The following is a 25,098-nucleotide window of genomic DNA, read 5'->3' as shown; positions in this document are numbered from 1 at the left end:
GTACCCAGTAGTTTGTTTTCATTAGTTGAAATGAAGCTCGGGATTCTTTCCAGTATTTCCGTATCACTGAGTTTTACATTTTCAATTTTTGAACCTTCAAGGAGTAAGTATTTGTCAACTGTTTGTACACTGATTCTTGGTTCTTCGAGTAGTGCATAGGATTTGTGGAGGTTTTATCACTGTTCCTGTGTTTAGTTGTGATAGAAGTGTTGAGAGTGTTAGTGTTTTGCCAGTTCCAGTTGGTCCTTGGAGTACTAATGTATTTATTTTGTCTAGCATTTTATCTCCGACACTGATCAACCAAGCGAAGAATTCTTCCACATTAATATAATTTTTCTTGAATAGGGTTTTGAGCCAGCGAACGTTTGCTTGTGTATCTTGTAGTTGGTACAGTTGCATCATGATTGGCTTTGAAGTGCCTGTTATTTGGCGTTCTTTATTAGTGAAGACAAGATAGATCGAATTTCGTCTTTGTAGCCTGAGCCAACTTGAATATTTTGTTGTTTGAATTCATTTCTTGTTAAGTTTTTAAGTGGTTTTTGACAGATATTGCTTGTTATTATTTTATGAGTCTTAGGGTGTAGTCAAATTCATTATCTTTCTTCGGATGTGTAGTTACCCTTGTGTGTCTCTTTTGTATCATATGTGAGTAAGGTCCGTCTATGGCATCTCCGTCAACTCAATTATCTCTGAAGTATTTGATATGTTTTCTGATTGTGGAAGGCACAGTATCAAAATATTGAGTCCGTTCAGTTCCATTAGGATAAGATACTGCGTCCATCTGCCAATATGCTTGATGAGAGTTTTTGTCGCTGTTGATTTGTTTTAGGCTTCATTTCCAAGTTGAAAAAAGCTGTAATTGTGTTTTTTTTCTGTCTGAGTTTGATTCCGGCGATGCATACGTGACGTGCCAGTGGCCTCTGTGGTCTGCGAGGAAGAAGCCTGGGACCCTTCTTTGTTGTTTTGGTTTTTGTCTGAAGATGAATGTGTAGATTGTTTGTGTTTGTTGATCATTTTCACTCTCCTCCAATCTCCTGGTGTCCATTTGGTTTTGGTCTGTTGGCATGTCTTTCAGGAGTGTCGGGAGGTATTTTCAGTGAATCGCTCTTCCATCTCCATGTTGTCCCATTCCTCCATGTTTATCTCATGAAGAAGATCGTGAACTGCTTCTTCTGCTTCTCTTTTCTTTTGGTCATAATTTTGTTCTCGACCACTTTTAGCTTCTCGTGTTCGTTTTCTGCTTGTATGAGGGTTTCTAGGAGTTGACGATCTTCTTCGTCTTTTGTTATCATTGGGAGTGAGAAGGTGGCCAATAGTTACGCTGCTGTTGGATCTTGGTGTTGAGGGTCTTGTATGTGTGGTTCCCAGTCTTTAGCACATCCCATCAGTAGTGCTGAGAGTGATGGCTTCTGGTTCATATTCAAGTTTACGTCTGGCTTTCCTGAAAGGATGGGGGGGATGAATTGTAATTCTTCCTTCTCGGAGTTGGAGGATATTCTGGGATTGTAGGTCTTTGATTTGTTGGTGTAGTGATTTCCTGACTTGTAGAAATGAGACAGTCTTCAACTGTATTATCAGATTATTGTTGAATGGAGATTTGAATATTACCAGTCTTGGGTCCCTTTCTGCCAGAAATTCCACTGTTAGGGGGAGATTGTGAGCCCATTATTTCAGGCATTCCCTGACTTTTCCAGTAGCTGCTCTCATCCATATCTGGTATGTTCTTGGCCAAAATGAAAAAACCTTTGTCTCTCTGTGGAATAGCTGGGGCTGAATTTTTAATCTGAATCTTCAAATGTAGATTTGAGTGTTAATGTTTTATACCAATCTTTGAATGTACAGCCTTGGTAGTGTTCGTTCTTGTGAAAGTAACACCATTCCTGTGGCACGTAGCAGTCTCTGCACGAGACTGGTGTCATGTAGCGGTAGCAGAAGTTACCTCCCAGTTTCCAGTAAATTTTTGAAGTGTCACGTGTGTAGTGGATGTTTGGGGAAGGAGAAAAGAAGTTGTGAGAATGATGTATGTAAGCATATAATGAGTGAAGAATTGATGATCACATTAGAATGAGTATGATGTATGATATCTTCAGTCTTCATATTGTTAGCAAGGTACATTGGATTCAGAATTAGACTAACCTTCGAGTGTTGGAGGTAATGCTAGTTCCTGGTATTCCGTGAGTGTGTATGTTCCTATGGGAGGTATAATTTCACTACTGTTGCTTATTATTTTCTGGCATATGTTTGTATAGTTCCTTTTACACAAACATTACACGTTGTCCGTAGTCAAATTACAACTGGTGCAGGACGAAAATCCGATCCCCCCTTATATAGCTTCTTGCGAAGTGCTACGCAAGAAGCTATGTAAGGGGGAATCGGATTTTCAGCTTGCACCAGTTGTAATTTGATGCTGGTAATGGTTCCTTGATGCTGTTGAAGGTTCCTTGATGCTGGTAATGGTTTCTTGACGTTGCTGAATGTTAGTTCGTGGTGTTGAGGGTTCCTTGATGCTGGTGAAGATTCCTTGATGTTGCTGAATGTTTTTTTCTTTTTAAGGTTCCTTGATGCTGGTGATAGTTTCTTGATGTTGCTGAACGTTAGTTCGTGGTGGTGACGGTTCCTTGATGCTGGTGAAGGTTCCCTGATGTTGCTGAATGTTTTTTCTTTTTGTTTAGGTTCCTTGACGCTGGTGAAGGTTCCCTGATGCTTCTGACCGTTATTTGATGCTGGAGAAGGTTCCATGATGGAGGTGAAGGTTCCTTGATGATGAAGGTTCCATGATGATGGTGAAGGTTCCTTGATGATGGTAAAGATTCCATGATGATAGTCAAGGTTCCTTGATGATGGTGAAGGTTCCTTGATGATGGTGAAGGATCCATGATGATAGTGAAGGTTCCTTGATGATGGTGAAGGTTCCATGATGATGGTGAAAGTTCCATGATGATGGTGAAGGTTCCTTGATGCTGGTGAAGGTTCCTTGATGATGGTGAAGGATCCATGATGATAATGAAGGTTCCTTGATGCTGGTGAAGGTTCCTTGATGATGGTGAAGGTTCCATGATGATAATGAAGGTTCCTTGATGATAGTGAAGGTTCCTTGATGATGGTGAAGGTTCCATGATGATAATGAAGGTTCCTTGATGATAGTGAAGGTTCCTTGATGATGGTGAAGGTTCCATGATGATAATGAAGGTTCCTTGATGATAGTGAAGGTTCCTTGATGATGGTGAAGGTTCCATGATGAGGGTGGAGGTTCCTTGATGATAGTGAAGGTTCCTTGATGATGGTGAAGGTTCCTTGATGATTGTGAAGGTTCCATGATGTTGAAAGTTCCTTGATGATAGTGAAAGGTCCTCTATGAGAGTGAAGGGTCCTTGATTATAGTGAAGGTTCCTTGATGATGATGAAGGTTCCTTGATGATGGCAAAGGTTCAATGATGATAGTGAAGGTTCCTTGATGCTGGTTAAGGTTCCATGATGATGGTGAAGGTTCCATGATTATAGGGAAGGTTCCATGATGATGGTGAAGGTTCCTTGATGATGGTGAAGGTTCCTTGATGTTCCTGAACGTTTTTTTATTTTTGTTAAGGGTTCCTTGATGCTGGTGAAGGTTCCTTGATGCTTCTGACCGTTTCTTGATGCTGGTGACGGTTCCTTGATACTGATATATGTTCCTTGGTGCTAGTTATGGTTCCTTGGTGCTAGTTATGGTTCCTTGGTGCTAGTTATGGTTCCTTGGTGCTAGTTATGGTTCCTTGGTGCTAGTTATGGTTCCTTGGTGCTAGTTATGGTTCCTTGGTGCTAGTTATGGTTCCTTGGTGCTAGTTATGGTTCCTTGGTGCTAGTTATGGTTCCTTGGTGCTAGTTATAGTTCCTTGGTGCTAGTTATGGTTCCTTGGTGCTAGTTATGGTTCCTTGGTGCTAGTTATAGTTCCTTTGTGCTAGTTATGGCTCCTTGGTGCTAGTTATAGTTCCTTTGTGCTAGTTATGGTTCCTTTTCGCTGGTGAAAGTTCCTTGATGCTAATGATAATTTCTTTCATACTGAGAAAGATCCCTTGTTGCTAGTGACAGGTTCTTTGATGCTAGCGACCGGTTCCTTGATGCTAGAGACCGGTTCCTTGATGCTAGAGACCGGTTCTTTGATGCTAGCGATCAGTTATTTGATGTTAGAGACCGGTTCCTTGATGCTAGAGACCGGTTCTTTGATGCTAGCGATCAGTTATTTGATACTAGAGACCGGTTCCTTGATGCTAGAGACCGGTTCTTTGATGCTATGGACCAGTAATTTGATGCTAGAGACCGGTTCCTTGATGCTAGCGACCGGATCCTTCATGCTAACGACCGGTTCCTTGATGCTAGCGACCGGTTCTTTGATGCTAGCGACCGGTTCTTTGATGCTAGCGACCGGTTCCTTGATGCTAGCGACCAGTTCCTTGATTCTAGCGACCGGTTCGTTGATGCTAGCGACCGCTTCTTTGATGCTAGCGACCGGTTGGTTGATGCTAGCGACCGGTTCCTTGTTGCTAGCTACCGCTTCGTTGATGCTAGCGACCGGTTCCTTGATGCTAGCGACCGGTTCCTTATTGCTTACGACCGGTTCCTTGATGCTAGCGACCGGTTCTTTGATGCTAGCGACCGGTTGGTTGATGCTAGCGACCGGTTCCTTGTTGCTAGCGACCGCTTCGTTGATGCTAGCGACCGGTTCCTTGATGCTAGCGACCGGTTCCTTATTGCTTACGACCGGTTCCTTGATGCTAGCGACCGGTTCTTTGATGCTAGCGACCGGTTCCTTGATTCTAGCGACCGGTCCCTTGATGCTTGCGATCGGTTCCTTGATGCTAGCGACCGGTTCCTTGATGCTAGCGACCGGTTCTTTGATGTTAGCGACCGGTTCCTTGATGCTAGCGACCGGTTCCTTGATGCTAGCGACCGGTTCCTTGATGCTAGCGACCGGTTCCTTGATGCTAGCGACCGGTTCCTTAATGCTAGCGACCGGTTCCTTGATGCTTGCGACCGGTTCCTTGATGCTAGCGACCGGTTCCTTGATGCTAGCGACCGGTTCCTTGATGCTAGCGACCGGTTCCTTGATGCTAGCGACCGGTTCTTTGATGCTAGCGGCCGGTTCCTTGATGCTAACGACCGGTTCCTTGATGCGACAGGTTAATTGATTCTAGCTACCGGTTCTTTGATGCTAGCGACCGGTTCCATGATGCTAGCGACCGGTTCCTTGATGCTAGCGACCGGTTCCTTGGTGCTAGCGACCGGTTCTTTGATGCTAGCGGCCGGTTCCTTGATGCTAACGACCGGTTCCTTGATGCGACCGGTTCCTTGATTCTAGCTACCGGTTCTTTGATGCTAGCGACCGATTCCTTGAAGCTAGCGACCGCTTCCTTGATGCTAGCGACCGGTTCATTGATGCTAGTGACCGGTTCTTCGATGCTAGCGACCGGTTCGTTGATGCTAGCGACCGGTTCCTTGATGCTTACGACCGGTTCTTTGATGCTAGCGACCGCTTCCTTGATGCTAGCGACCGGTTCCTTGATGTTAGCGACCGGTTCCTTGATGCTAGCGACCGGTTCCTTGATTCTAGCAACAGGTTCCTTGATGCTAGCGACCGGTTCTTTGACGCTAGCGACCGGTTCCTTGATGCTAGCGACCGGTTCCTTGATGCTAGCGACCGGTTTCTTGATGCTAGCGACCGGTTCTTTGATGCTAGCGACCGGTTCCTTAATGCTAACGACCGGTTCCTTGATGCTAGCGACCGGTTCCTTGATGCTAGCGACCGGTTCTTTGATGCTAGCGACCGGGTCCTTGATGCTAACGAACGATTCCTTGATGCTAGCGACCGCTTCCTTAATGTTAGCGACCGGTTCTTTGAAGCTAGCGACCGGTTCCTTGATGCTAGCGACCGGTTCCTTGATGCTAGCGACCGCTTCCTTGATGCAAGCGACCGGATCTTTGATGCTATCGACCGGTTCTTTGATGGTAGCGACTGGTTCCTTGATACTAGCGACCGGTTCCTTGAAGCTTGCGACCGGTTCCTTGATGCTAGCGACCGGTTCATTGATGCTAGTGACCGGTTCTTCGATGCTAGCGACCGGTTCCTTGATGCTAGCGACCGGTTCCTTGATGCTTACGACCGGTTCTTTGATGCTAGCGACCGCTTCCTTGATGCTAGTGACCGGTTCCTTGATGTTAGCGACCGGTTCCTTGATGCTAGCGACCGGTTCTTCGATTTTAGCGACCGGTTCATTGATGCTAGCGACCGGTTCCTTGATTCTAGCAACAGGTTCCTTGATGCTAGCGACCGGTTCTTTGACGCTAGCGACCGGTTCCTTGATGCTAGCGACCGCTTCCTTAATGTTAGCGACCGGTTCTTTGAAGCTAGCGACCGGTTCCTTGATGCTAGCGACCGGTTCCTTGATGCTAGCGACCGCTTCCTTGATGCAAGCGACCGGTTCTTTGATGCTAGCGACTGGTTCCTTGATGCTGGCGGCCGGTTCTTTGATGCTAGTGACCGGTTCCTTGATGCTAGCGACCGGTTCCTTGATGCTAACAACCCGTTCCTTGATGCTAACGACCGGTTCCTTGATGCTAGCGACCGGTTCTTTGATGCTAGCGGCCGGTTCCTTGATGCTAGCGACCGGTTCCTTGATGCTACCGACCGGTTCCTTGATGCTAGCGACCGGTTCTTTGATGCTAGCGACTGGTTCCTTGATGCTAGCGACCGTTTCTTTGATGCTAGCGACCGGTTCCTTGATGCTAGCGGCCGGTTCCTTGATGCTGGCGACCGGTTCTTTGATGCTAGCGATCGGTTCCTTGATGCTAGCGACCGGTTCATTGATGCTAGTGACCGGTTCTTCGATGCTAGCGACCGGTTCCTTGATGCTAGCGACCGGTTCCTTGATGCTTACGATCGGTTCTTTGATGCTGGCGACCGCTTCCTTGATGCTAGCGACCGGTTCCTTGATGTTAGCGACCGGTTCCTTGATGCTAGCGACCGGTTCTTCGATTTTAGCGACCGGTTCATTGATGCTAGCGACCGGTTCCTTGATTCTAGCAACAGGTTCCTTGATGCTAGCGACCGGTTCTTTGACGCTAGCGACCGGTTCCTTGATAAGAACATAACATAAGAACGATGGAACACTGCAGATGGCCTACTGGCCCATGCGAGGCAGGTCCAAGTCTCCTACCGGCTTAAGCCAATGCACCCAACCTAGTCAGGTCAGGTCACATTGACTTAAGGGAGGAACACGGCAACCGACCTGGTAGCACAAGCTATCAGGTCTAACTCACACCCACCCACATCTACTCATGTATTTATCCAACCTATTTTTAAAGCTACACAACGTTCTGGCCTCTATAACGGTACTTGGGAGTTTGTTCCACTCGTCCACAACTCTATTACCAAACCAGTACTTTCCTATATCCTTCCTGAATCTGAATTTTTCCAACTTAAAACCATTGCTGCGAGTCCTGTCTAGGCTAGATATTTTCAGCACACTATTTACATCCCCTTTATTTATTCCTGTCTTCCATTTATACACCTCAATCATATCCCCCCTAATTCTACGTCTTTCTAGAGAGTGCAGTTTCAGGGCCCTTAGTCTATCCTCATAGGGAAGGTTTCTGATACATGGGATCAACTTTGTCATCCTCCTTTGTACATTTTCCAGAGAATTTATATCCATTCTGTAATACGGTGACCAAAACTGTGCAGCATAATCTAAATGAGGCCTAACCAAGGATGTATAGAGTTGAAGAACAACCTGAGGACTCCTATTATTTATGCTTCTTGATATGAAGCCAAGGATTCTATTAGCTTTATTGCGAACACTTATGCACTGTTGTCTTGGTTTCAGATTACTGCTAACCAGAACTCCTAAATCTTTTTCGCAATCCGTAATATTAAGATCTACATTATTTAGTTTATATGTGGCATGGTTATTGTCTTGTCCAACATTTAGAACTTTGCATTTGCCTATATTAAACTGCATCTGCCACTTCTCCGACCACTGCATCAGTCTATTCAAATCTTCCTGGAGTGCTCGAATGTCCTCGTCAGAATGAATTCGACGGCCTATTTTGGTGTCATCGGCAAACTTGCCGATGTCGCTCTTTATGCCCTCATCTATGTCGTTTATGTAGATTGTGAACAGCAGGGGGCCCAACACTGACCCCTGTGGAACACCGCTCGTGACGCTTCCCCACTCTGATTTCTCCCCATTTATGCAAACTCTCTGCTGCCTATTTGTCAACCATGCCTCTATCCAGGAAAAAATCTCTCCTCCTATTCCATGTGCTTTAATTTTCCTCAATAGTCTCTGATGTGGGACCCTGTCAAAAGCCTTACTGAAGTCCATATACACAATATCATATTCATTACCATGATCTACCTCCTCAAATACCTTAGTGAAAAAAGTTAATAAATTCGTAAGGCAGGAACGCCCCTTTGTAAAACCATGCTGAGATTCGTTGATTAATTTATGCTTTTCAAGGTGGCTACGAACTGCCTCGGCAATTATTGATTCCATAAATTTTCCCACTATTGAGGTTAGGCTTATTGGTCTATAGTTCGAAGCTAAGGACCTGTCACCTGTTTTGAAAATAGGTATCACATTTGCCATTTTCCACTTATCTGGCACCATGCCAGTTAGTAGTGATATGTTGAAAAGATTAGCCAAAGGTGTGCTAAGCTCCTCTTTACATTCCTTTAGAACCCTTGCATACAGTTCATCAGGGCCTGGGGATTTGTTAGGTTTTAATTTATCTATTTGCCTAAGGACCATGTCACTTGTGACCCTAATAGTGCACAGTTTATTATCGTCCTGTTCTACATAATTTATCATTACTGGAATATCGCTGGTATCCTCCTGTGTAAAAACTGAGAGGAAGTATGTGTTAAAAATTCTACACATTTCCTTATCACTGTCAGTGAGCTGACCCGAGGAACTTTTGAGTGGGCCTATCTTGTCCCTGATCTTACTTCTGTATACCTGAAAGAATCCTTTTGGGTTAGTCTTCGATTCTCTTGCAACTTTAACCTCATAATCTCTTTTTGCTTTTCTAATTCCCTTTTTTATTTCTCTCTTTAGCTGAATATATCGATTTCTCAATTGCCCCTCTCCTCTTTTGATTTGCCTATATATGCCTTAATGTTAGCGACCGGTTCTTTGAAGCTAGCGACCGGTTCCTTGATGCTAGCGACCGGTTCCTTGATGCTAGCGACCGCTTCCTTGATGCAAGCGACCGGTTCTTTGATGCTATCGACCTGTTCTTTGATGCTAGCGACTGGTTCCTTGATGCTAGTGACCGGTTCCTTGATGCTAGCGACCGGTTCCTTGATGCTAACGACCGGTTCCTTGATGCTGGCGGCCGGTTCTTTGATGCTAGTGACCGGTTCCTTGATGCTAGCGACTGGTTCCTTGATGCTAACAACCCGTTCCTTGATGCTAACGACCGGTTCCTTGATGCTAGCGACCGGTTCTTTGATGCTAGCGGCCGGTTCCTTGATGCTAGCGACCGGTTCCTTGATGCTACCGACCGGTTCCTTGATGCTAGCGACCGGTTCTTTGATGCTAGCGACTGGTTCCTTGATGCTAGCGACCGTTTCTTTGATGCTAGCGACCGGTTCCTTGATGCTAGCGGCCGGTTCCTTGATGCTGGCGACCGGTTCTTTGATGCTAGCGATCGGTTCCTTGATGCTAGCGACCGGTTCCTTGATGCTACCGACCGGTTCTTTGTTTATAGCGACCGGTTCCTTGATGCTAACGACCGGTTCCTTGATGCTAGCGACCGGTTCCTTGATGCTAGCGACCGGTTCCTTGATGCTAGCGACCGGTTCTTTGTTTATAGCGACCGGTTCCTTGATGCTAACGTCCGGCTCTTTGATGCTAGTGACGGGTTCCTTGATGCTAGCGACCGGTTCCTTGATGCTAGCGACCGGTTCTTTGATGCTGGCGACCTGTTCCTTGATGCTAGCGACCGGTTCCTTGATGCTAGCGACCGGTTCCTTGATGCTAGCGACTGGTTCCTTGATACCAGCGACCAGTTCCTTGATGCTAGCGACCGCTTCCTTGATGCTAGCGACTGGTTCTTTGATGCTAGCGACCGGTTCCTTGATGCTTCTCATGGGTACTTGATGATTATAAAAGTCGCCTTTTTACTGGCAGTCAACACACCGTCAGCTACACAACAGCCGACAGCTTCACAAGTGTTGTGGTGGTCAAGGATGACAGTACCTGTGTTCAGCAGAATCTACTCTCGATATATAAACACATATGCAGTATAATGTGATCCTTTATTGACTACGTTTCGCCCACACAGTGGGCTTTTTCAAGTCACAAACAGAACTACCTGGGGTGGAAGGAACGCGAGTATTTATAGTCAGGTTCAGAATGCTGAGGTCAGGTGGAGAATGTTGCATCTGACGATGTACCGAGTGGGGTTATAGAGTCTACCCTCTTCCACCCTCTACCCGCTTCCACCCTCTGCAGGGGTATACATAATCCCTTGTAATGACTGCAACAAGTTATACGTTGGCGAAACATCAAGGGACCTCCAAACACGTATTTCAGAACACCAATACGCAAGCAGGTCTGACGACACAAGGAATGCCTGCGTACAACACCGTAATTCACACAACCACTTGATAAACTACAGAAACTCAAGACTTATCGCCACAGAAGACAACACTCAATACCGAAGAATCCTGGAATCATCACTTATTTCTATATCCGACAACTTCAACCAGAATAGTGGCTTCTATAACATAGCTGAACCACTTGCCAGGAAGCTTCTTCATCGCTATCCCACATAAGAACACTGTAGAAGGTCTGCTCACAAACTTATCCAATCTCCTTTCCAAGCTACCCAAGATTTTAGACTCTATAACCCCACTCGGTACATCATCAGATGCAACATTCTCCACCTGACCTCAGCATTCTGAACCTGACTATAAATACTCGCGTTCCTTCCACCCCAGGTAGTTCTGTTTGTGACTTGAAAAAGCCCACTGTGTGGGCGAAACGTAGTCAATAAAGGATCACATTATACTGCATATGTGTTTATATTTCCATTGTGTCGGTATTTTATACCATTTATTTCCAGAATCTACTCTCGTTGGGGTGGGGGGGTTACTATCTGCTCAATATGCATAGTCACTTACACCTGTGACCTCCCTCCCCCATCGTCATCAGTGGTTACCTGTACTTAACTTAGTGGTGACCTGTACTTAACTCAGTGGTGACCTGTACTTAACTCAGTGGTGACCTGTACTTAACCAGTGGTGACCTGTACTTAACTCAGTGGTGACCTGTACTTAACTCTGTGAAGAAGTGTCTTGTGTGCTCCCGTGGACTGAACCAAGATGCCCTCCATCGAGCAACTTTACCAGCAACTTAAGGAAGAATTGAGGGCAGCGAAGATGGAGATACGGCGATTGACCGAGGAAAACAAGAGGATTCGTAGTAGTCCTCCTGTTTCGAGTCCTCAAGTCAAGAAGGGATCGTGGTCAGTGGCTGGACAGCAGGGAACGACGAAGTTGACGATCAAGAAGACGAATGGAAAGCCAGAAACGATGAAGAAGAAAGAGACTGCTGTGGAAACTCCTGTGGAAACCTCCAACGCATTCTCGGTGCTACCCGACGAATGTGAGTCGACTACTGGGATCGTCACGACGAACGACAAGGAAGGTAAGAATATTGTTGTTGTTGGGGATAGCCAGGTTAGATACATGGATAGGGCATTCTGCTTGAAGGACAGGAGTAGGAGACAAAGGGTATGCTTTCCTGGGGCTGGGATGGAGGACATTGTTAGCCGGCTTGACAACATCATGAACGGTAATGGGATCAATCCTATTATTTGCCTCAGTGCTGGAGGCAATGATGTAGGCAACCGTAGAAGTGAGGATTTAGTTAGAAAGTTCAGGACAGCTATAGACATAATTAGGAAGAAGGGGGGGGGGGCGCCCTGTTATATGTGGCATTTTGCCAAGAAGAGGTGTTGGTAATGAATGGTTGTCCAGAGCAATTGGTATTAATTGTTGGCTGGATAAACACTAAGGATAATGCAGTACCATTCATTGACAACTGGGACAACTTCTATGGCCGAAATGACATGTATTCCAGGGATGGGGTTCACTTATCCAGGGCAGGTGTGGGTTTTCTTGCTAACTCAGTTGAGGGGGTTGTTAGGACTTTAAACTAGGATTAGTTAGAGGTATGGGTTTAGAAATGATAAATAATGAGTATGGATATATTGACTTATGCTCTGATATTAAGAATCTTAATAGTAACTGTCATGGAGTAACTCTGGGTAATGATAATTTCAGAAATTGTGTTAAAACAAAGATGACTAGGAAAAATGAGGAGAAGAAAAAACATATGAAGGTGTTTTATGCTAACAGTCGAAGTGCAAGAAATAAAATTAATGAACTACGTTTGGTAGCATGTGCTGGGAACTTTGATATCATTGCATTAACTGAAACGTAGTATGATTTAAAGAGTCGGGATATGACTGCTGAGTGTAATATTCAGGGATTTAAGTTGTTCAATGTGGATAGATCTAATGGGAAGGGGGGAGGAGTTGCATTGTATGTTCGAGAAAATATTAATTGTTGCATAAAAACAGGTATAAAAATAGATGGAGCAGTAACAGAGTCTGTTTGGGTAGAGTTCGTGGAGGGTCAAGAAAAACTAATTCTAGGTGTAATATACCGACTTCCAGGCTTGGATCACGATAGAGGGAGACTTCTTTGGGACGAAATTGTTAGGGCTTCTGGACACAGTAACATAGTCATAGTAGGGGACTTTAACTTTAGTCAAAATGACTGGAATTCTTTGACAGGTAATCTAGAGTCCAGTGACTTTATGGAAACAGTTCAGGACTGTTTTCTGAAACAGAGCGTAACTGAGCCTACCAGGGGTAATAATTTGCTAGACCTAGTCTTGTCAAATAAGGAAACACTCGTGAATAATCTGGAGATCACTGAAGAGCCTGGCGCAAGTGATCACAAATCCATCACTTTCAGCATTAATTGGGAATGCAAGAATAATGATAATACAGTAAAAATCCCTGATTTTCGTTCTGCCGATTATAATGGACTAAGGGAACATCTGTCTAATCTTGATTGGGGTTATCTAGCTAATGATTTTATTGACGATAATCATACTTATGAATATGAAGGGATCTGCTTTTATGATTGTTTTCTTAATAATGTACACAGTGCCCAGAGTATATACATTCCCCAGAGAGAAATTAGGTCTAATAATAACGATCCCAAATGGGTTAACAGGAGGCTAAAACGTCTATTAGGGGAGAAAAGGGGAATTTATAGGCGCATCAGAAGAGGAGAGGTTAACCTTACTGACCAATATGTTCAGCTTAAAAGAGAAGCAAAAAAGGCGATTAGAAAGGCTAAACGTGACTATGAAATTAGAGTTGCTAATGAATCAAAGACTAATCCAAAGGGGTTCTTTCAAGTGTATAGGACGAAGGTGAAGGAAAAAGTAGGACCTCTGAAAACTGGGAATGGACAGCTGACGGATAATGAACTGGAAATGTGTTCCTTATTTAATGACTACTTTCTGTCAGTTTTTACACAGGAAGATGTAAATGAGATTCCAGTAATTAACAATTATTTAGTTCCTGATGAATTTAAGTTAACTAATATTACTGTCACGAGGGACATGGTTATTAAACAGATAGACAAACTGAAACAAAATAAGTCCCCGGGACCCGATGAGTTGTTTTCAAGGGTACTTAAGGAATGCAAGATGGAGCTTAGTCAGCCATTAACGAGTGTATTCAATGCGTTCATCCTTACCAGTGTTGTGCCAGAGTTATGGAAAATGGCTATTGTGGTTCCTATATTCAAATCAGGGGATAAGTCCACTCCTTCAAATTACCGTCCAATAAGCCTGACATCTATAGTGGGCAAGTTATTAGAATCAATTATAGCTGACATTATCAGAAGTCACCTTGAAGAGCATAACTTGATAAATGAATCTCAGCGATGAAGAAGTTTCTTGGCGAGTGGTTCAGCTATGTTATAGAAGCCATTGTTCTGGTTGAAATTGTTGGTTATAGAGATAAGCGATGATTCCAGGATTCTTCTGTATTGAGTGTTGTCTTCTGTGGCTATAAGTCTTGAGTTTCTGTAGTTAATTAAATGGTTGTGTGAATTGCGATGCTGTACACAGGCATTCCTTGTATCGTCAGTCCTGCTTGCATATTGGTGTTCTGAAATGCGTGTTTGGAGGTCTCTTGATGTTTCGCCCACATATAATTTGTTGCAGTCATTACAAGGGATTATGTATACCCCTGCAGAGGATGGAGGCTTGTCCTGTCTACTACTGGTGATGTCCTTGATGGTCGTGGTTGTGGAGGTAGATACTTGGAATGATGTTTTGGCAAATATGTTGGAAACATGTTTGGCAATGGAGTTGTTGGGGAGGACTATGTATCTCTTCTCGGCAGTGTCTTCTCTGGGTGTGTTGAAGATGTTTAATGCCCGCCGTCTGCAGTCTTACTCACTTCGCAACAGACACAATTTTCTTCGTGATTGCATCCAAGAAATGGTCTTACCAAGATCCACACCTCCTCAAATTGCCAACATCAAACCACCTTTCTCCGCTACAGCTCGGACCTACCTTGAAGAGTGTGCAGATGACTTAAACAATGCTACAAAGGAAGCTTTTCTCCAAGCCAGAACACTAGGCACAACACTCCGGGGCAACATGAACAGACGCACCGCCGAAATCATTCGCAGCAGAGTTACCACAGCGAATGTTCAACAGAAGATCAGACTTACTAGAAAACTACAAACACTCTGCGATAATAGTAATTGGAAAAGTTTAGGAAGACCTGAAATTATTCAAAATCTTTCATCTCGTCCACTGTCAACCACAGAAACTGAAGCCCTCATATTAGGCCTCAAATTCGCAACAGGAATTACGAAACCAAAACAAGACCTCAATTTCATCGCCAAAAACTACAGACACAACGACTCCGACTTCCAAAAAGGCTATCTTCAAGGCATCATCTCAGCAGCCATCTCAACACACAGCTCCCCAGTCATACCTCGACGTTACATCAATGCACTCAAAGGTTTAGCAGAAGACACGACCATCAGGGTCACCACCGCTGATAAAGGAGGTGGTGTTGTTATCATGAACACTGACGATTACAGGAACAAAATGCTCAATCTACTTAATGACCCAGATACCTACAAACCTCTCACAACTAACCAAGTGGACAACCTTACTAAAACTTTTCTTCAAAGGACTCGCCGCATTCTGAGGGGCTCAGAACAAGGGAAGAAACTTCTGCACACCATGCCCAGCAACCCCAGACCTGCCAGAATGTATGGCCTGCCAAAGACTCACAAGCCTGGTATCCCACTGAGGCCCATATCCTCGGGAATAGGCAGTGCTCCCCACCAGCTCTCAGGAATTCTCGCCAAACACCTCTCTAAACTCTTGGGCACTATCAGTCCAGCACATCTCAAACACTCGGGTGATCTTCTCAATCGCATTCGCAACATCAACATCAGGAACAAGAAACTTTCCAGCCTTGACGTGACTTCCCTATTCACCAAAGTACCTACTACACAAGCCATCGATCTCTTGCGCAGGAAAATTGACGATTCACTTGATCTTCTCATTCCAGCCAGCGATTTCATCGACCTTGTTGAACTATGTGTTGGATTTACGTGTTTCTCCTTCGAAAATCACCTCTTTCAGCAGACTTTTGGACTACCCATGGGTTCGCCACTCAGTGCAGTCCTGGCGAACTTATACATGGAACATCTAGAAGCCGAACGTTTCTCCACCATTATTCCTTCGTCTGTCACCTGGCTCCGTTATGTTGACGACATTCTCCTCATAACTCCTAAACGCTTCAACGTTCAAGCTCTCCAAGACAAGCTCAACCAGGTCGAGCCTTCAATCCAGTTCACACTTGAAGAAGAAGTCGACAACACTCTTCCTTTCCTTGATGTTCTGCTCTGCAAAGCTGACCACGAACTTCGTTTTAAAGTCTATCGAAAACCCACCAACCAAAATGATCTTCTCCACTTCTACTCTCACCACGACACCAAAACCAAACGTGGTGTGATTATAGGCTTCTTCCTACGTGCACTCAGAATCTGCAGCAATGAGTTCCTTGAGGAAGAATGCACTATAATTGAACAAGTATTTTCCAAACTCCACTATCCTAGTCACTTCATCAGAGACTGCAGACGGCGGGCATTAAACATCTTCAACACACCCAGAGAAGACACTGCCGAGAAGAGATACATAGTCCTCCCCAACAACTCCATTGCCAAACATGTTTCCAACATATTTGCCAAAACATCATTCCAAGTATCTACCTCCACAACCACGACCATCAAGGACATCACCAGAATTAAGATTCCATGATGTTGCAGTGTCTGACAAGTTGTGTACGAATGGTATATAATACCGACAAGATGAGAGTAAGACACATGTGCAACATCTGGGTATCTTTATTGTAGACGTTTCGCCATCCAGTGGCTTTATCAATACAAATTCTAGGACATAACTTGAAGACAGTAGAACTATGTACAGAAGATGAGGTAATCAGTCCCTCAACCTAGGAGTAGGTGCGAACAGCACCGTAGTCGTGGAGATTCTGAAGCAGAAGAAAGAATCCTGGCGTTACTATATAAGCGCCAGGATTCTTTCTTCTGCTTCAGAATCTCCACGACTATGGTGCTGTTCGCACCTACTCCTAGGTTGAGGGACTGATTACCTCATCTTCTGTACATAGTTCTACTGTCTTCAAGTTATGTCCTAGAATTTGTATTGATAAAGCCACTGGATGGCGAAACGTCTACAATAAAGATACCCAGATGTTGCACAGGTGTCTTACTCTCATCTTGTCGGTATTATATACCATTCGTACACAACTTGTCAGACACTGCAACATCATGGAATCTTAATTCTGAGGACATGTACATAACCTTCACGACTACGACATCTACTACTACAACTAACCCATCTCTTTGGGAAGGACCTACTTCCACTGGGGAATCCCGCCCACCAGTGAATTTGCCCTCGTCTGCTTCACCTGACGTTACTATATAAGCGCCAGGATTCTTTCTTCTGCTTCAGAATCTCCACGACTATGGTGCTGTTCACACCTACTCCTAGGTTGAGGGACTGATTACCTCATCTTCTGTACATAGTTCTACTGTCTTCAAGTTATGTCCTAGAATTTGTATTGATAAAGCCACTGGATGGCGAAACGTCTACAATAAAGATACCCAGATGTTGCACATGTGTCTTACTCTCATCTGAGTTCTTACCTCTCCTAGTGGCCTACGTCTCACCTCTTGGCGCTATAAAAAGCTCCATCCTCTCACTTCATCTCCATATTGTTTCATACTATGGAACAATGCTCTTCTCCAGACTGAGGGACTGACCACCTCAAAACTTTAAGGGTGATGGACTGATTACATCGTCTTCAAGTATCTTCTGCTTCTATCAACTTTTCTGTACTTGACTGAAGAAGCCTGCTGTGTGGGCGAAACGTTTCATAATAAAGATACCTAACTGTTGCATATGTGTCTTACCTAACAACCTGTCGGTATTTTATACCATTTTAATGTTCAATTTCAACCAGAACAATGGCTTCTATAACATAGCTGAACCACTCGCCAAGAAACTTCTTCATCGCTATCCCACATAAGAACATAGAACACTGCAGAAGGTCTACAACTTGTCCAATACCCCTGCCAAGCTACCCAAGACTCTATAACCCCACCCGGTGGATCATCAGATGCAGCATTCTTCACCTGACCTCAACATTCTGACTATAAATACTCTCGTACCTTCCAACCCCAGCTTTATCAGATACTTTTTGAGGGTCTGATAAGGCTGCATGAACATTCACAATCACTTTCTCTGGAGTGATTCAAGGTCTGTGTGATCTTACCTTCTCGTCACCTTCAGTTGTTGTAGCTTACGTATGAGTTATAACATTCTTTCATGAACTGTTGAATAACGGCATTTCTTGGAAGGTCAAAATTGCACGTCCCACCTGTTTTTCCAGATATTCTATGACTACAGATAACTAAAGCATAAAATTCGCACAGATTTCATTTCTGCTGTAGAGAATTTTTTTTGTGGCTGGGTTCCGTACTGGAGAAATTTTTCCTGAACCGCCGCCATCTGTGGCACTCAGTGTATAACTGAGAATGTTGTGTGTCTCACTCAGTGTATAACTGAGAATGTTGTGTGTCTCACTCAGTGTATAACTGAGGATGTTGTGTGTCTCACTCAGTGTATAACTGAGGATGTTGTGTGTCTCACTCAGTGTATAACTGAGGATGTTGTGTCTCACTCAGTGTATAACTGAGGATGTTAGGTAAGACACATATGCAACAGTTAGGTATCTTTATTATGAAACGTTTCGCCTACACAGTAGGCTTCTTCAGTCAAGTACAGAAAAGCAGAAGATACTTGAAGACGATGTAATCAGTCCATCACCCTTAAAGTTTTGAGGTGGTCAGTCCCTCAGTCTGGAGAAGAGCATTGTTCCATAGTATGAAACAATATTGTTTCATACTATGGAACAATGCTCTTCTCCAGACTGAGGGACTGACCACCTCAAAACTTTAAGGGTGATGGACTGATTACATCGTCTTCAAGTATCTTCTGCTTTTCTGTACTTGACTGAAGAAGCCTACTGTGTAGGCGAAACGTTTCATAATAAAGATACCTAACTGTTGCATATGTGTCTTACCTAACAACCTGTCCGTATAACTGAGGATGTTGTGTGTCTCACTCAGTGTATAACTGAAGATGTTGTGTGTCTCACTCAGTGAATAACTGAAGATGTTGTGTGTCTCACTCAGTATATAACTGAGGATGTGTGTCTCACTCATTGTATAACTGAGGATGTTGTGTGTCTCACTCAGTGTATAACTGAGGATGTTGTGTGTCTCACTCAGTGTATAACTGAGGATGTTGTGTGTCTCACTCAGTGTATAACTGAGGATGTTATGTGTCTCACTCAGTGTATAACTAAGGATGTTGTGTGTCTCACTCAGTGTATAACTGAAGATGTTGTGTGTGTCACTCAGTGTATAACTGAGGATGTTGTGTGTCTCACTCAGTGTATAACTGAGGATGTTATGTGTCTCACTCAGTGTATAACTAAGGATGTTGTGTGTCTCACTCAGTGCATAACTGAGGGTGTTGTGTGTCTCACTCAGTGTATAACTGAAGATGTTGTGTGTCTCACTCAGTGTATAACTGAAGATGTTGTGTGTCTCACTCAGTGTATAACTGAAGATGTTGTGTGTCTCACTCAGTGTATAACTGAAGATGTTGTGTGTCTCACTCAGTGTATAACTGAGAAAGTAGTGTGTCTCACTCATTGCTTAACTGATGTTGTTGGGTGTCTCACTCAGTGTATAACTGAGGATGTTGTGTGTCTCAGTGTATAACTGAGGATGTTGGGTGTCTCACTCAGTGTATAACTGAGGATGTTGTGTGTCTCACTCAGTGTATAACTGAGGATGTTGTGTGTCTCACTCAGTGTATAACTGAAGATGTTGTGTGTCTCACTCAGTATATAACTGAGGATGTTGTGTGTCTCAGTGTAAAACTGAGGATATGTGTCTCACTCAGTGTATAACTTAGGATGTTGTGAGCCTCACTCAGTGTATATTTGAGGATGGTGTGTCTCACTCAGAATATAACTGAAAATGTTGTTTCTCGAATTATAAATCAGGACGTTGTACTCACCTAATTGAGGTTGCAGGGGTCGAGTCCTAGCTCCTGGCCCCGCCTCTTCACTGGTCGCTACTAGGTCACTCTCCCTAAACCGTGAGCTTTATCATACCTCTGCTTAAAGCTATGTATGGATCCTGCCTCCACTACATCGTTTCCCAAACTATTCCACTTTCTGACTACTCTGTGGTTGGAGAAATACATACTTCCTAAGATCAATATGATTCATCTGTGTCTTCAACTTCCAAATGTGTCCCCTTGTTGCTGTGTCCCATCTCTGGAACATCCTTTCTTTGTCTTACTCAGTGTGTCTCACTTAGTGTATAACTGAGGATGTTGTGCTTCTCACACAGTGTATAACTGATAAGAACATAAGAACATGAGAAAGAAGGAACACTGCAGCAGGCCTACTGACCCAGGCGGAGCAGGTCCGTGTCCTCCCCCTCGGATAAGACAAATGACCACCCCACGGATTAGCCCAATGGCCCACCCAGTCTGGTCACCTCCACTCAAGGATGGAGCACTGCACCAGACCTAGCAGCACAAGCTAGTCAGGTCCAACTCACACCCACCCACACACACTCATGTATTTATCTATCCTATTTTTAAAACTACACAACGTTTTAGCCTCAATAACTGTACTCGGGAGTTTGTTCCATTCATCCACAACTCTATTACCAAACCAGTGCTTTCCAATATCCTTCCTGAATCTGAATTTTTCCAACATGAAACCATTGTTGCGAGTCCTATCTTGGCTGGAAATTTTCAGCACGCTATTTACATCCCCTTTATTTATTCCTGTTTTCCATTTATACATCTAGATCATATCCCCCCTAATTCTACGTCTTTCGAGAGAGTGCAGATTCAGGGCCCCTCAGTCTATCCTCATAGGGAAGATTTCTGATACATGGGATCATCTTTGTCATCCTCCTCTGAACGTTTTCTAGAGCATTTATATCCATTCTGTAATAAGGTGACCAGAACTGAGCAGCATGGTCTAAATGAGGCCTAACCAAGGATATATAAAGTTGAACAACCTGAGGACTTCTATTATTTATACTTTTAGATATGAAGCCAAGAATTCTGTTAGCTTTATTGCGAACACTAATGCACTGTTGTCTTGGTTTTAGGTTACTGCTAACCAGAACTCCTAAATCCTTCTCGCAATCAGTAGTATTAAGATCTACATTATTTAGTTTATAAGTCGCATGGTTATTTAACTGTCCAACATTTAGAACTTTGCATTTGTCAATATTAAACTGCATCTGCCACTTCTCTGACCATTACGTCAGTCTATTCAAATCATCCTGGAGTGCTCTAGTGTCCTCATTAGAATGAAATGGACGGCCTATTTTGGTGTCGTCAGCAAATTTGCTTATGTCGCTATTTATTCCATCATCTATGTCGTCACACCACTTGTGACGTGCCCCCATTCTGATTTTTTCCCATTTATACAAACTCTCTGCTGTCTATTTGTCAGCCGTGCCTCTACCCAGGAAAAAATTTCTCCTCCTATTCCGTGTGCCTTAAGTTTCCTCAGTAGCCTCTGGTGTGGAACTCTATCGAAAGCCTTACTGAAGTCCATATACACAATATCATATTCATTACCATTATCTACCTCCTCAAACACCTTAGTGAAAAAAGTCAGTAAATTCATAAGACAGGAACGCCCCTTTGTAAAACCATGTTGAGATTCATTAATCAATCTGTGCCTGTCAAGATGGCTACGAATTGCTTCGGCAATTATTGATTCCAAAATTTTTCCCACTATGGAGGTAAGGCTTATTGGTCTATAGTTCGAAGCCAAGGACTTGTCACCTGCCTTGTAAATAGGTATTACATTTGCCATTTTCCACTTACCAGGCACTATGCCAGTTTGTAGTGATATGTTAAAAAGATTAGCCAAAGGTATGCTAAGTTTCTCTTTACATTCCTTTAACACTCCTGCAAACAGCTCATCAGGACCTGGGGATTTGTTAGGTTTTAGTTTCTCTATTAGTCTGACGACCATGTCGCTAGTTACTGCAATCGTACATAGTTTATTATCATCCTGGTCTACATAATCTATTATTTCAGGAATATCGCTAGTATTATCCTGGGTGAAAACTAAGAGGAAGTAGATATTGAGAATTTCACACATATCCTTATCACTGTCAGTGATCTGACCAGAGTTACTCTTAAGTGGGCCAATCTTGTCCCTAATCATACTTCTGTATACCTGAAAGAACCCTTTTGGGTTAGTCTTTGAATCCCTTGCGACCTTAGCCTCATAATCCCATTTTGCTTTTCTTATTCCTTCTTTATTTCTCTCTTTAATTGAATATATTGATTTCTTAACTGCCCATCCCCCCTTTTGATACGCCTATATATGCCTCTCTTTTGACCAATGAGATGATTTAATCCATTGTTCATCCATCTGGGGTCATTTTTGTTAGTTCTAATTTCCCTACTCGGAACAAAAGTTGTCTGGGCAGCTACAACTATGCTCTGAAAAAAACGTGATATTGGCAACCAAGATCACCTACCTGAATCATAGTCAGGACATCCCAATTTAGCCCACCCAGGTAATTTTTCAGTCCCATGAAGTCGGCCAAGCGAAAATCTGGGACAGAGATTTGATTGCAGTTATCTGGGTAATTCCATGATATATTGTAATTAAGTGATTAACCTCAAGATTATTAATTAGTGAATCTTTGTTGGCAAGAACAAAGTCAAGCAGATTGTTTCCTCTAGTTGGTTCTGTCACAACTTGTTCTAAAAAGCAATCCTGAACCGTATCAAGAAAGCCACTAGACTCAAGATTTCCTTTCATATTGTTCCAATCAATTTGTCTAAAGTTAAAATCTCCCATTATCACAACATTTTCATATCTAGATGCCTTATGAATTTCGTCCCATAACAGCTTACTGCACACCCTTTCAAGATTTGGGGGCTGTAAATCACACCCAAAATTACTCGTGTCCCTCGAGAAACTGTAGCCAGATTCTGTGTTCGATGTTTCTAATCTTATATCATGTCTAAGACAACAATTTAAATTTTCTCTGACATACATCGCCACACCACCACCCTTCCTGTTGACCCTATCAGTATGGAATAGTTTATAACCCTGTATGTTGCATTCAGAAGGCATTTCTCTATCGTTCAGGTTGAACCAGGTCTCTGTTATACCAGTAATATATATATTACCTACACTTGCAAGTAATCTTAGCTCATCTATCTTATTTCTTAGACTCCTACTATTTGTATAGTAAACCTTAAGGGAGCTAGTCACTCGTTGCCCTCTACTATCTCTCTTTGTTTGTTGATTAATTGATTTGCTATTACTAGCAACTTTATTTTGAATATTGTCTTTTAAACATATCCCTGAGGTATCCCGGTAATAACTGTTGTTTTTAACCCTAATGCTGCAGCCTGATTGTTTCCCACAAACACCCACACCTCTGTAATCTATCAGTTTAAATTCCTAGACAAATCATCAATTACCCTCTCAATTGAATTGGCTAATGCAACCATTCCATCCCTAGAGAGATGAACCCCATCCCTTGCATACATATCACGTTTGCCAAAGAATAGGTCCCAGATTGCAAGTTCCTTGCAGTACTTGTCTAGCCAGCAATTTATACCAATTGCCCTAGACATCCATTCACTGCCCACTCCCTTTCTAGGCAAGATGCTACATATGACTGGGATCCCTCCCTTAGACCTAACTACTTCTATGGCTGACCTGTATGTATCCAGCAGCTCCTCTCTCCTGCCCTTCCCAATGTCATTACCACCAGCACTAAGACAGATAATGGGCTTGTTCCCATTACCTGCCATAATATTATCCAACCTGCTGACTATGTCGCCAACACCAGCTCCAGGAAGGCACACTGTCTGAGCTTTCTGTTTCTCTTACAAAATGCACGGTCCATATATCTTACCTGTGAATCGCCTGCTATTAAAATATTCTTGCCTTGATTAGCAGGGGAATCAGTGGTACCTTCAACCTCACTAACAACTGAAGTACACTCGTCTTGTTGGAGAACAGAGAATCGATTTCCTACCTTTACATCTTCTCTTGTTAACTCTCCTCATCTTCCTTCTTCCTGAACTGTGAACCACTTGCCACTTAAAGCGGCTGCCACTATCACTGCTGGTGACCATTTCCTTCCTTACCAGCTAAATCCTTCTCACACTCGCTCTCAAACTCATCTGTGCGAAGCTTCAGGGGGCTATAGGGCAAATTTCGTAACTCGTTTATTTACCGTCCGATTTTCTCCAGTTTTGGTGCACAAGACAAAGTGTTCTCACTCTTTCTTAAAAATATTTGTCAAAAATATACCTCAAACAACAACTGAGAAAAGACTGATTTACTGAAAATGCCCTTTGGGGTGATTTCATTTTTATATGGTGCTACGTAAGGTTGTTTGGACACTTGGTGCCGAGAGATACAATGCTAATATGTACTTATTTTGACCAAAATATTTCCTCTAAAATACCTTACCGTTATTTCACAAAAAAAATAAAGTTTGTTAGTTTATGGAATATTGCAAAAAAATCGGCCCTTTACTCCCACATAACTCCCAAAGTATTTGGAATATTTCCAAAAATTCTACGGTCAAAATAAGAGAAATCATTATTCTACAATGTCTGTGAATATTATTCCATTTAATTAAGTAATAAAGGAACCGCTTCGAATTATAGGTGAATAAGTTACTTCCGAGATATCGGCCGGGAACGCCGGCCGGCCCACGTCTCGAAAAAAAAAAAAAAATCGCGAAAATCGCGTTTGTTTGGGAGTATTTCTTAGTAACCTGATGTTCTAGTGCAGTTATCCTCTTCAAAACACCGTTTTCTCTTACTCAGAGACTAAAGAATGGGACATGGAGACGAGTAACTCAATATTTATCGAAATATTCCCGATAATCTTTAGTCATATTATGGCCTATTTTATTCAGCCTAGAGTATATAACATGTTTGTATGTTATTTATAGTGTTTATTATATCAATTCTGATAGACAAATAAGCCGTAGAGTTGATATATAAGCGTAATAATGGGCGATTCCTGCTGGTATCTCGGGAGCAGGAACACTGCCGAGCGTTCCCATCTGGTTCCCGGCTGTCACTAGTCTGCGGATAAGTCCCGCCTACTGTTTTATGATGCCAAATAGTCAGTTATTATATTAATTCAAATTCAAATTCAAAGTTTATTCTCTATAAGGATTACAATGCTGAGTTTACAGAAATTTGGTTATTGTTTGGTTTACATGTAGTAAAATTGTGATTACAGAGTGTATGGAAAATTTTCTAGGGTGCTTACCTGTATGTACCTCAACATTATATACATACCAGTAATCT

At 43.1% G+C, this 25,098-nt stretch overlaps 1 protein-coding gene across 6 annotated transcripts in view; it reads left to right on the top strand.

Moving 5' to 3' along the window:
• The window catches only part of LOC128690171 (beta-alanyl-bioamine nonribosomal peptide synthetase ebony), a 414,773-nt gene that overhangs the window by 236,746 nt on the left and 152,929 nt on the right, over positions 1-25,098 (top strand). The window lies entirely within an intron of this gene.

The sequence above is a fragment of the Cherax quadricarinatus genome, chromosome 32 (genome assembly GCF_038502225.1).
Source record: "Cherax quadricarinatus isolate ZL_2023a chromosome 32, ASM3850222v1, whole genome shotgun sequence".
NCBI classification, from domain to species: Eukaryota; Metazoa; Arthropoda; class Malacostraca; order Decapoda; family Parastacidae; genus Cherax; species Cherax quadricarinatus.
Note: the sequence above shows the minus strand (reverse complement) of the source record. Positions and strands in the feature narration are given on the sequence as shown.